Here is an 11758-nt window from a genome sequence, read left to right as displayed (position 1 = left end):
CCCTCTCTCCCTCTCTCGCTCTCTCTTTTGCAAAATATAAAAGCTGATCTGATAAATATTAATTTGAACCATCATAATGTATTTGAAAATTCCAGCTAAAATGTCACCACATGGAACATTAATGTAATATTTCAAGGCCCTGAGAGCAATACTCATATTGATTGCATTTATTTCACTCTAGGGAGGAGAGATAATTCTTCAATGTGGGACACATCTGGGAGCCAAGGAGGCAGGGGCTGAGGGGAGAAACGCGAAATTATATATCGTCATAAAAAATACAAAACAGAAGATCCTCCCCAAAACTCTCCCCTCTCCCGTGGTGCCCCACACCCTAACTTGGCTTTTTAATTTCTCAGCGTGGCGTGGGGCACGGAAGGCAGGAGTTCGTGTGCCTCTGGGGCCGGGGTTGCCGAGATTCAGCCTCCTCTCCCTGGGCCTCACCACGTGGGCCCTGTCTCCAGGCATTGGCTGCCTCCCAACATGGGGCATCGGGGCCCAGCTGGGGATGGACAGACAGATAGAGGGACTGGCCCAGCTGGGCCCCCCCCCAGAGCTGTGGGGTGAAAGTCTGTGAATGCACAAGGGCTGTGGGGTCCTGTGGAGGGGGGGAGAGAAAGAGGAGAGGAGAGGAGGGCAAAGGAGGGAGACAGAGAGAAAGGCAAGAAAGAAGAGAGGAAAGATACCAAAACAGAGAAAGAGGAAAGAGGGAAGGAGGGAGACAGAGAGGTGTGAGTGAGAAAGCAGGGAGAGGGGAGAGAGGAAGGGAGGAAAGGAGGGGAAGAGTGAGTGGGGAGGGGAGGGGGCGAAGGGAGGCGGAGGGGGGCGCCGACCGACTGGAGTCCCAGTTCCTCTCACTGTCATTAAGGATATTGATGTGCTCAGGCGTCAACCAGTCTTTGCACAAGTGAAAGGAAATCCGATGCTGGTGATGACCCGGAGCCCACGCCCTCCATGCCCCCTGCCGGCCTGGAGCAGAGACCTGGGAGGCCTGGGGGGAGGGGTGTGGAGTGGTGAGACCCCCATACAGGGCTGAGATGCCAAGGCTCCGTGACTCTAAGCTTCCCCAGCCCGGGGCCCGCGCCGGGGTAGGGAGGGCACCCCTGGAACCCGCTTCTTTCAACACCCATGCCCACGGCTCCAGGGCTGGCTGCCTGGCCTCCTGCCTCCCCCTGGCCTGGTACCTGCATCCCAGATGCAGGCTGAGCAGGGGTGACCCCCTGACTGAGCCCTCAGCCGGAACTGGAGCCTCACCTTCCTCCTTGCTTCTTGGAGTGTGTGTGGGGTTGACCCTTATAGCACCCCTAGAAGGCCAGGGGCGGGGCAAGGAGAGGCCCCGGAGGCCCAGGGACTGGCCAAGGTCAGGCGCATCCTTGCCGTTCTTCAGATCTCTGCACAAATGTCACCTTCTCACAGAAGCCCTCCCTGGCCACCTAGACAGCCACTGACACACACTCCCTATCACGCCTGCGTGTTTTAAGCAGAGCACTTGTCAGTAACTGGGATTATCTTAATTTGCGTTTACGTGCTTTTTATGTCTCTTCCCCCGACTTGGAGATTAAGTTTTTAAGGATAGGGACCTTGCCTGCCCCGTTCACCTTTATATCCCCTACACCTGGCACAGAGCAGATGCTCCTAGGCGTTAGTTGACTTGATGGAAGGATGGATGGACGGTCGGAGGGACGGACGCTAAAGGCTCTGCCCTTACGCTCACCACCCCCTCCCGGCCTGAGCCCCCTTTGAGCAGTGTGACCCAGCATCGCCCCCACCCCCCGGACCCCACGCAGCCCCAGCTCCCGCTGCCGCCCGCTGCCTGCCGCCAAGGCTGCGCACCCCCGCCTCCCCTGAGCCGTCACTCGCGGAGCTGCCACAATATTGTGAAGGCTACGCGCTCCCGCTCCTGCGCGAAGCCCGCAGCCTGCGCCGGGAAAGCGAGGGAGGCGGCGGGCGGGCGGCTCGGCGATGAATAATGCATGACCAAGGCGCCCCCTACCGGCGGCCGCGGGCTCCGCGGGGACACGGCCCCGCCGCGCCCCGGACCTCACCGGGACCAGGTGGACGCGGCAGGTCTCACTTCCCCGCCCAGGGCATCCAGGGAGGGAACTTCCCTCCCTGTCCTCCCTCCGGGCTCCAGCCGCCTAATCCTCGTCCTCTGCAGGGCACCCTCCCTCCCTCCCTCCATGTCTGGGGAGCAGCTTCCACCCATCCCAAGACTGAGGGCCTCTTTTGGGGGCGTTTGGGGCGGTCGGGGAGGCTGCACAGAGCCTGGGGCAGGCCTGCGTGGTCTTTTAGGGATCCGATCCCCGGGTAGAGATGGGATGGGGAAGCCCACTCCCTCTCACCCCAGGGCTTCTGCACCCTTATTTGGACTGGGCCAGGAGTGCAGCCTCAGGAAAGACCAGCTGGAAGGCAAGGGAGAGCAGAGAACGCGACTTAATCTGTTTATAAAAATTAGTGCAAATTATTTGGTGACATTTTGGTCTCTATAGCTCATGGTAAATATCTAAATATATAATTATCTGATTAAGTTAACGTTATCAAAAAATTAATGCCAACACTATCACAAGTGTTTCCAAGTTTCTGTAGAACATTTAGAACATTGAGATGCTTTTTTTTTTTTTTTTAAGTTAAAATACAGGAAAGCCCACTATGTACATGTGGGTGTCTGTCATTTTAGAATAAGCGTCCTGGAAGTGTCTTCCTGGGAACCTCTTTTCCGGGAGGAATGGACCTTCTTGGCTGCCCTCCAGCTGGAGATGCCAGGTGGCAGAAGGCACGGGTCAAGGGTGATAAGGCCTGGAGTGTCCCCCAATGGCTGTGATCTCTGGGGTTCCACCACCACGACTGCCTGTTCCCCAGGCCCACTGTGTCCTAACAGGCAGGTAATAAGAAGGGAGCCAGAGGTCTCTGCTGAGCTTGAGCGGCTCTTTTACTCCCAGTCATGCAGGTCCCTGGGGAGCAGGGCCTCACAGCCTCTCCTCCTTGAGAACAGACTCTGTTGACACCCCCTCACACCCAGTCATTCCTCCTGTCGCCTGACCCATTGCCCAGCCTTAATAAGCCAGAAAGGAGGGGCGACCATTCCAGAGGCCGGGACCTCGGGCCTCTGGGAAGTGTCTCCAGCCCATCTGTTGAGCACCTGCTGAAAGGCTGACACGTGTTAGGATCTCTAGTGCCGGCAGCGCCCTGGGAACTTGGACTCTGAGCCCCATGTTACAGATGAGAAAACTGAGGCTCAGAGAGGTACAGTCATGGGCCCAAGATCACACAGCTCAGATCTGAACCCAGGCTTACGCTCTTCAGTGCCTGAGGCAGGGATGAGCCAAGAGGCCTGGAGCTGGGAGGAGGAACTCCAGCCTCTTCCCAGACAGTCCTCTTGTTTCCTGGACCCCACCCCCAGGAGATCTGACTTGAATCCTGAGCTGGACCACAGCCCTACTTGTGGAATCTTGGGGCAGCCCTTGGTCTGGGTCACTACAAATGGGTTGCAAGCTTAAGTGCCCCAGGGATTGGCAGGTATAACCACACACAGGAAATATATGGTCCTCCAATAGTTTCCCAAATAGTTTTGACTCTTAAGAAAATGACAGTTCAGGGCGATGAAACCTGACAACCTGTTAGCAACCTTCACCCTGGAGTCTTGCTCCTTCAAGTGAGGCCGGGGTTCCAGCCCCTGTCTCCCTTTGCTTTGCTCTGTTGCCTCAACCAACAAGTCTGACGTCTCTGAGCCTCTGTTTCTTCGTCTGTAGACTGGGAATAAAAGCAATACCCATATCACAGGGGGCTGCATGGGCCAGGCGAGTGGAGGGATGCGCAGGGCTTTGTAGGGCAACCCAGGGTCCTCCCAGGATAATTCTTGTTAGTAAGTTGGGGTCCTCATTTGGTGGCTCTTTTAGTTTGGGTCTCCCCAAAAGCAGACCAGGGATCTGGGTGTGTGCCATTTGACAGGGATCTCCAAGGAGAACGGGGGCGGGGTGGGGTGGGGAGAAGACGAGGAAAATGTGTCAATGAGCACTTGCCACTGTGAGTAGCCAGGGCTCATGACTCCTGCAGAGACTAGAGCACAGCTCAGAACAGTCCCAAGGTGAGAGTGTTGGGGCGGAGGGGGCGGGGTGCCATTTATCCACCAGCTCCCATCTGTCACTGGTTCATTGGTTGAGTGAGAGTCACAGGGGGCCAAGCTCTGGCTCCTATGGCCAGAGAGATGTCCTTGGGGTGCTCAAGTCGGAGTGATGGGGGCTGTTGGGAGAAGCTGTAGGTGCCCCCTGGGGCAGGTGGAAAGACAAGGCAGGGCCCAGTGCCCACCCAAGTTCCCTTCCTTTTGCCTGCTACACTTGTCAACATCAGTGCCCACTCTAGGCCACACCCAGGCTCAGGAGTCAGCGATGGGCCAGACTCAGCCCCAGCCTTGTCAAGGGGGAGGAAGGAAGCTCACTTTTCCACGGAATGAGTGCTGAGAGAGAGGTAGGTCTCCTGGCCTTTTTAGGAGCCCAGAGACTGGGTATTCAACTTAGCCTGGGGCTGAGAAGGCTTCCTGGAGGAGGGGAGGTTTTTCTAGCAGAATCTTGAGCCAGAGACTCAATTCTCTGTCCTGGGGTCTAGAGGGACCTCACCCCCTACTGTCCAAACTTCCTTCTGGCCATGGTAACTTAATATTGAATGGCTGGGCGGGGCTGGCAGTCCTGCCCCGTCCATCATCCTGGACTCCAGGCCATCTGTCCTCCAAACCAGACTTTGTCCTGCCCCTGGCACTGCTGTGGGGTGGGCAGCAGGAAGTGAGGAGAAAGGGTAGTTCTGGGCCTAGGACCTGAGGGACTGCCAGAGGCTAGCCAGCAAGAAGTTCCCAAAGCTTCCAGAATGACTGGAGAGCTTGCTTTAAATTTGGATACAGGTTTAATTCAGACCTTCCGACTGAGTATCCCGGCAAGGATTTGAGCTTCTGCATTTTTAAGCACGCACCCCAGGGTTTCCTCATGCTATACCAGTGGACTTGGGTTGGGGACCCACCTCCTGCTCTGTGCTGAGCTAGTGTTCACCTCCCCCCCACCCCCGCTAGAGACTTCCTGTGAGCTGTGAGCTCCTGGGAGCATCCCTCCCGCCATAGACATCATCCCCATCACCTAAATCATCTCCCCGCGACCTGGATCTGTGTTGCCAAGGAGAGGGAGTGAGAAAGAGACTGTCTCCCGAGGGATGTCCTCTCTACCTCTGCAAGCTCCACCCTGCAGAGACAGCCCCCCAACCTCTGTTCCCTGGAGAGCGCGGGGGAGCATGGGGGCTCCTCTGTGGCTGAATCAGTGACCTCCCATTCATTCATATGCATGGATCAAATTTTGGAAATGCAATTAATTACCTGTTGTTGTGTCTGCTTTAATTATTGTCGTGTTTTCTATACACTTCACACAATTTAATAAACAGTTGGGGAAACAAGATCTTCATGGTGGCCAGGGCTCAGGAGAAGCTGGGCTCTGTCCCCAGCCCTGGGAAGCACTTTCCACCTATCATTCATGGTCACATCCATTCATTCTTTCACGCGTTTGTTCACTCATTCTCCAGTCAGTTTGTCATTGATTCATTCACTCAGTCCCTCATGCATTCGGATACTCATTTACTCATTCATTCATTCATTTATCCAGTGAATACGTATTAGCAAAGCCATGTGACAGCCTCCAGGAGAGGTGCCAGGAAGGTCATGGCAAATAAAACAAGAAGGTCCCTGACTTTTATGAGCTGGCAATCTGGTGGGGGAGACAGACGATAAATACATGAGATGAATACAAATAGAGCCAGGATGACCAGGGAGGACTTCTTGGAGGAGGCAACATTTAAACCCATTCCCTGTTTCATTCATTTGTTTATTCATCCATTTGGGCAGAGCAGGCTCTATTCCTGGAGAGAGCAAGAGATAGAAGGCCCAGTTCTGAACCAAGACCTAGGGGGAGAGACAACTGGCGGCCGAATTATTACAACACAGTGGGAAACATGGTGGTAGAGGTAGGAACAAAGTGGGAACGTGGAAGCTGGAGAAACAGCCAGGGAAGTTTTTTCCTTGAGAGGAGGCATGGAGCGGGTCTTCCAGGGCCCAGAGAAGGTGAATAATCTGAGCTTCCAGGGGACAGGCTCAGGGGCCATGCACAGCTCCTCTGAAGGGATGGACCAGCAAGTCCCGGTCAAAAGTGCTGTGCACGGTGGTGGTGGCATGGAGAAAGAGGAGGAGGGGGTCTTGTGACTAAGACCTCCTGGTTCCTAGCCCCCGCAGGGCTTGGAGTCAGAGGGAACTGGATAAGGCTGGGTCTTGGTGAAGGAACAGAAGTTTATCAGCCAGAGAAGGACACTCCAAGTGTACCCCGCATGTGCAGAGGCCTAGGGGCAGGAGGGAGCTGGTATGGAGTGGGGAAGCCTGACTTCATGGCAGAAGATGGAGCCTTAGGCCCAGGAGGTGGGAGACAGGTGACTGGATCACAGGGGCTACGGGGAGCAGCACCGAGGAGCCCGAGCGAAACCCCAGAAGTCATCAGCAGTCATGGGCGGTCTGCAGGCTGGGGAGGTGACGTCAGAGCTGAGTATCTGTGCTTGTTTACAAACATGTTCAAGGGACTTCCCTGACGGTCCAGTGGTTAAGACTCCGTGCTCCCAGTGCAGGGGGCCGGGGTTCCACACCTGGTCGGGAAACTAGATCCCGAATGCCACAACTAAGACCCAGCGCAGTCAAATAAGTAAATTTTAAAAAAAAAATAAATATCCTAACAGACTTTTAAAAAAACAAAAAAAACAAACAAATGTGTTCCAATGCCTGCTCAGGGCCAGGGATACAGCAATAAGCAAGACATGGCCTCTGCCCGTGGAGAGCCAGTGACTCCGGTGGTAAAAGTGCCATCAGGGTGACCATGCTAGGTACCCAGGAGCCCAGAAGAGCGGGTTAGGCTCAGGAAAGAAGAATTAAAAGCCAGTAACACCTAGTATTTATCAAGCCCTTCCTCCACGCCAGGTGCCTCCCATTTGTTATCCCATTAATAATAATAATAGTAGGAGCAGCAGCAGTAATAAGTAACACTTATTTTGTGCCAGCTTCTTTCTGGTCTATGTGCTTTTACCCATATTAATTCCTTTAATCTTCACGACAATCCTGGGAGGTGGATATAATGATCAATGTCCCCATTTGACAGATAAGGACATGGAGGCTCAGAAGCTGAGTGACTTCTCCAAGGAATAAGTGGCTGAGCCAATATATGAACTCAGACCTTCCCTCTTCCCCAGTCCATGCTGGCCTCTTCCTGCCCCGCCCCCCACTCCATCAAGGGATGGGCTGGGGGCTGAGGGGGCGGGGGCACTGCTGGCAATGAGCCCATGGCCTTGTCCTCTCCCTTCAGGCAGCCACGGGCTGCTGCATTCTCCTGCCGACTGAGGCTGGTGTTTTATGAACCCAGAACCGCAGCAAGATTCTCCTATTAATTTATTGGTATTGCTAATTAAACATCATATTCTCAAATGTAAATTTCCTAATGGCCTCCCTTCCATTTCCGAAGTTTCCCAAAAGAGATTTCTTGTTATGGTTGTCAATTGAAATCAATTAAATCTCACCGGATGGGTGGGCTGTGGCTGGCTCAGGGGTCACCGAGGGGATCTGGGGCCTCTGGACAGGGTCTAGCTGGGGCCCTTGTTGACCACAGAAAAGGACCGGGATCAGGGAACTCTGGGGAGAAAGAGGCAGAGTAGGCCCAGCCCCAAGCTCCTGGGTGTCAGCTGCCTTCTCTCTGGCCTCCCCTAGTCAGGGATGGGCTTTCCTCTGGCCTTTGATGTGGTTGCTGGCTGGGCCTGTAGCTGTTTGCAAGGCTACGTCAGGGAGGCCAGGCTAGGATGAGGAGTGAGGAGGGAGGTGGAGGGAAGAGAGAATCTAATAGGAAGGTCCAGGAATGAGCAAATGCCGGTGCTTGGAGGAAACTTAGAGATTTTTCCAGTCAAACCCCTCATTTGAAAAATGGGGAAACTGAGGCACCAGGTAGGAAGTGACATGCCCAAGGCCGCAGAGTCAGTATGTGGAGAAGCTGGGACTTAAACAGAGATCTGCCTGTAATCCCTTTGAGAATTTGATGAGCTATGTGCCCTCACTCCAGACAAATGTGCACAGGGATCACATAATTGCAGGGACCTTGCTCTCTACCACGGCGATCCCCGACCCCAGTCAGTCATCGTGTAGTGCTTAAAAGCAATGGCTCTTGGATCACAAGTGACCGCTTTTGAATCCCATATCCAGCAAGCTCTCTGCCTCTCTGGACCTCAGTCTTCCTGTCTGTAAAATGGAACGGCAGTCTCTCCCTCCCAGGGCTGCTGGGAGGGTTATCTGACAACGCACGTGAGTGTCCAATACCAGGATAGGCCTCATCATGTCAGAGCCCAGTGTGGAGAGGCCCCTGGCCAGTGCTGGCCTGGGCTGCAGGTGGACCCAGGGAGGTTGGGAGAGGGTGAGCCCACGCAGGCCGAGGTTTGGCTTCACGTTTGGAATGATGGTCACCATTTACTCAGCGCTGAGACACCACACGCATCATCTCTGTAATTCTCCCAGCGGATGAGGAGGTGCTGTCTTTGCCTCCTTCACAGATGGGGAAACTGAGGCTAGGGAAGTCCAGGACTTGCCTGGCCTGGGGTTCCCTGGGGGAAGGTCTCTCTGACTCCAGAGTCTGAGTTGGTAACTGCTCTGCCTTTGCTGAGAATGAAATGGAAGAACTAAGAGTGGACCAGCCGCCAGGACTTTGAGTCCCTGCTCTGCAGCTCCTTTGCTGGGGGGGCTTGAGCATGACCCCTGCACAATCAGGGCCCAGGACACACCTGAAATATGTCAGAGAGGACTGATGGTCTCTGCAGGCCAGTCTAAGACACCAGGGTACACACAACGGTCAGCACTGCCCTTTCCACTCCTACAGCTACAGGCCTAGTGTCCCCTCCCGACACCCCTAAGCACAGCCTCTGGGGAGACAGGCAGAAAAGGGAGCCTGTGGGGGAAACTAAGTCAAAGGGCCAAGGCATTGGCAAGGACCCAGAGGATGCGGAAGACCCCTTCCCTTGCCTTTGTCCCTGGTACCTGGGCAAAGCTGGGGAGTGGGACTGGCGGGGAAGGAGATAAGTGAGGGACGTCTCCCAGATGCCAGGAAGCATCCACCTCGCCCCAGCTTTCCATGGCATACGTGGCTTTTGTGTGTCAGTATCGTTAGGGGACCAGTGGGTAACCTGAGTGTGTTGGTTGCTGCTTGGGGATCTCCATTAGGGAAAGTTTTAAAAATACACTCTATTGTTGTTTATTATTAATGGTAATGACACAGGGCGCGAGGCTGCTCATCAACTCCCTACTGTCCCCAGCTCCTAACGTGCTGGGTGGAACAGTCCTGACCCAGAGCCTTGCGTGGAGCGTGGGCTGGGCTCAGGGCACAGGACTGGACCCCGGGGTGCACAGACATTAAAAAAAAAATTTTTTTTTGCTTTATCCCCCCCCCACCCCGGAGCCGTGCTGGTTCTGCAGCTCAGTGGCAGCTAGGGCCTCTGTTCAAGAATAAGCCCTGTTCAAGAATAAGGCCTAGTTCAAGAGATACCAAGTGAAATTTAGAAGACGGCGAGAGGGCAAAACTGACTACTATACTCGGAAACGATTGGTAATCCAAGATAAAAATAAGTACAACGCACCCAAATACAGAATGACAGTTCATGTAACTAACAGAGATATCGTTTGTCCGATTGCTATGCCCGCATACAAGGAGCTATGATGGTTTGTGCAGCTTGTGCTTGCGAACTCCCGAAGTATGGCGTGAAGGCTGGCCTGACAAATTATGTTGCAACTTATTGTACTGACCTGCTGCTGGCACGTAGGCTTCTTAATAGGTTTGGGATGGACAGAATTTATGAAGGCCAAGTCGAGGTGACTGGAGGTGAATACAGTGTGGAAAGCATTGATGGTCAACCTGGTGCCTTCACCTGTTACTTGGATGCAGGGCTTGCCAGGACTACTACTGAGAATAACGTTTTTGGGGCCCTGAAGGGAGCTGTCGATGGAGGCTTGTCTATCCCTCACAGTACCGAACGGTTCCCTGGTTATGATTCAGAAAGCAAAGAATTCAATGCTGAGGTACACCAAAACCACATCATGGGGCAGAGCATTGCAGATTATGTGTGTTACCTGATCGAAGAAGATGAAGATACTTACAAAAAACAACTCTCTCAATACATAAAGAAAAACATAACTCCAAACATGATGGAGGAGATGGATAAGAAAGCTCATGCTACAATATGAGAGAATCCAGTGTACGAGAAGAAGCCTAAGAAAGAAGTTAAAAAGAAGAGGTGGGGGCTTCCCTGGTGGCGCAGTGGTTGAGAGTCCGCCTGCCGATGCAGGGGACACGGGTTCGTGCCCCGGTCCGGGAGGATCCCACATGCCGCGGAGCGGCTGGGCCCGTGAGCCATGGCCGCTGAGCCTGCGCATCCGGAGCCTGTGCTCTGCAACGGGAGAGGCCATAGCAGTGAGAGGCCCGCGTACCGGAAAAAAAAAAAAAAAAAAAAAAAGGTGGGACCATCCCAAAATGTCACTTGCCCAGAAGAAAGATCGGGTAGCTCAGAAGAAGGCAAGCTTCCTTAGAGCTCAGGAACGGGCTGTTGAGAGTTAATAACCCAAACCACAATTTCTACGAAGATTTTTCAGATAAAGACAGTAATAAACTTATTGAACAAGTTAAAAAAAACTTTTTTAATGTGGTAAAATACACAGAACATAAAATTTAACATTGTAGACCTTCTTTTTTTTTTTTTTTTTTGCGGTACGCGGGCCTCTCACTGTTGTGGCCTCTCCCATTAAGGAGCACAGGCTCCGGACCCACAGGCTCAGCGGCCATGGCTCACGGGCCCAGCCGCTCCGTGGCATGTGGGATCTTCCCGGACTGGGGCACGAACCCGTGTCCCCTGCATCGGCAGGCGGACTCTCAACCACTGCGCCACCAGGGAAGCCCTGTAGGCCTTTTAAAGTATGTAATTCAGTGTCATTAAGTAAATTTTATGTAGCTGTCTAGTTCCAGAACTTTCTCATCACCCCAAAATGAAACCTCATACCCATTAAGCAGTCACTCCTCATTTTCCCATCCCCCTGGCAACCACGAAGCTGCCTTCTGTCTCTATAGATTTGCCTTTTCTGGATTTGCCGATTCTGTACCCATGAAACATCAACTCCCCATTTCCCCCTCCCCCCAGCCCCTGGTAACCTCTCGTCCACTTTTGTGTCTATGAATTTGTCTATTCCAGGTACCTCATATAAATGGAACTATGCACCATCTGGCCTTTTGTGTCTGCCTTCTTTTGCATAGCATCATGTTTCCAAGGTTCATCTGTGTTGTGGCACATGTACCAGTGCTTCATTCCGTGTTCTGGCAGAACAATATTCCACTGTGTGGATAGACCACATTTTGTTTACCCATCATTCATTGATGGACATATGGGTTGTTGCCACCTTTTAGTTACCGTGGATAACGTCCAGATTCTGAGCACACAGTTATCTGCGTTCTGAGTAGGGAGATGTCTCGATTCTCCTGCACAGATGTCCGGATAGCAAATAAAAGGTCATCCTTTTATACTGTACATGAGTGTGTCCAAGCTTCAAACCCCCAGCTCAGGGGCCCAAAAGACCACTTTGGTGCTCTCATTAGGTAGGTGGGCTCCCATAGGGCCCAGGGCCCCAGGGAAATTATCCACAGCTTGAAACAGTGCAGGTTCCTTGAGGTGGGGAAAA

General features: G+C 53.3%; 1 pseudogene; it reads left to right on the top strand.

The window, feature by feature from the left end:
- Positions 1–9560: 9560 nt before the first annotated feature.
- Positions 9561–10742, top strand: LOC111187211 (large ribosomal subunit protein uL18-like; annotated as a pseudogene).
- Positions 10743–11758: the final 1016 nt, after the last annotated feature.

The sequence above is a fragment of the Delphinapterus leucas genome, chromosome 1 (genome assembly GCF_059928025.1).
Source record: "Delphinapterus leucas isolate spDelLeu-1000000601 "Yukka" chromosome 1, BTC_Dleu_Yukka2, whole genome shotgun sequence".
NCBI classification, from domain to species: domain Eukaryota; kingdom Metazoa; phylum Chordata; class Mammalia; order Artiodactyla; family Monodontidae; genus Delphinapterus; species Delphinapterus leucas.
Note: the sequence above shows the minus strand (reverse complement) of the source record. Positions and strands in the feature narration are given on the sequence as shown.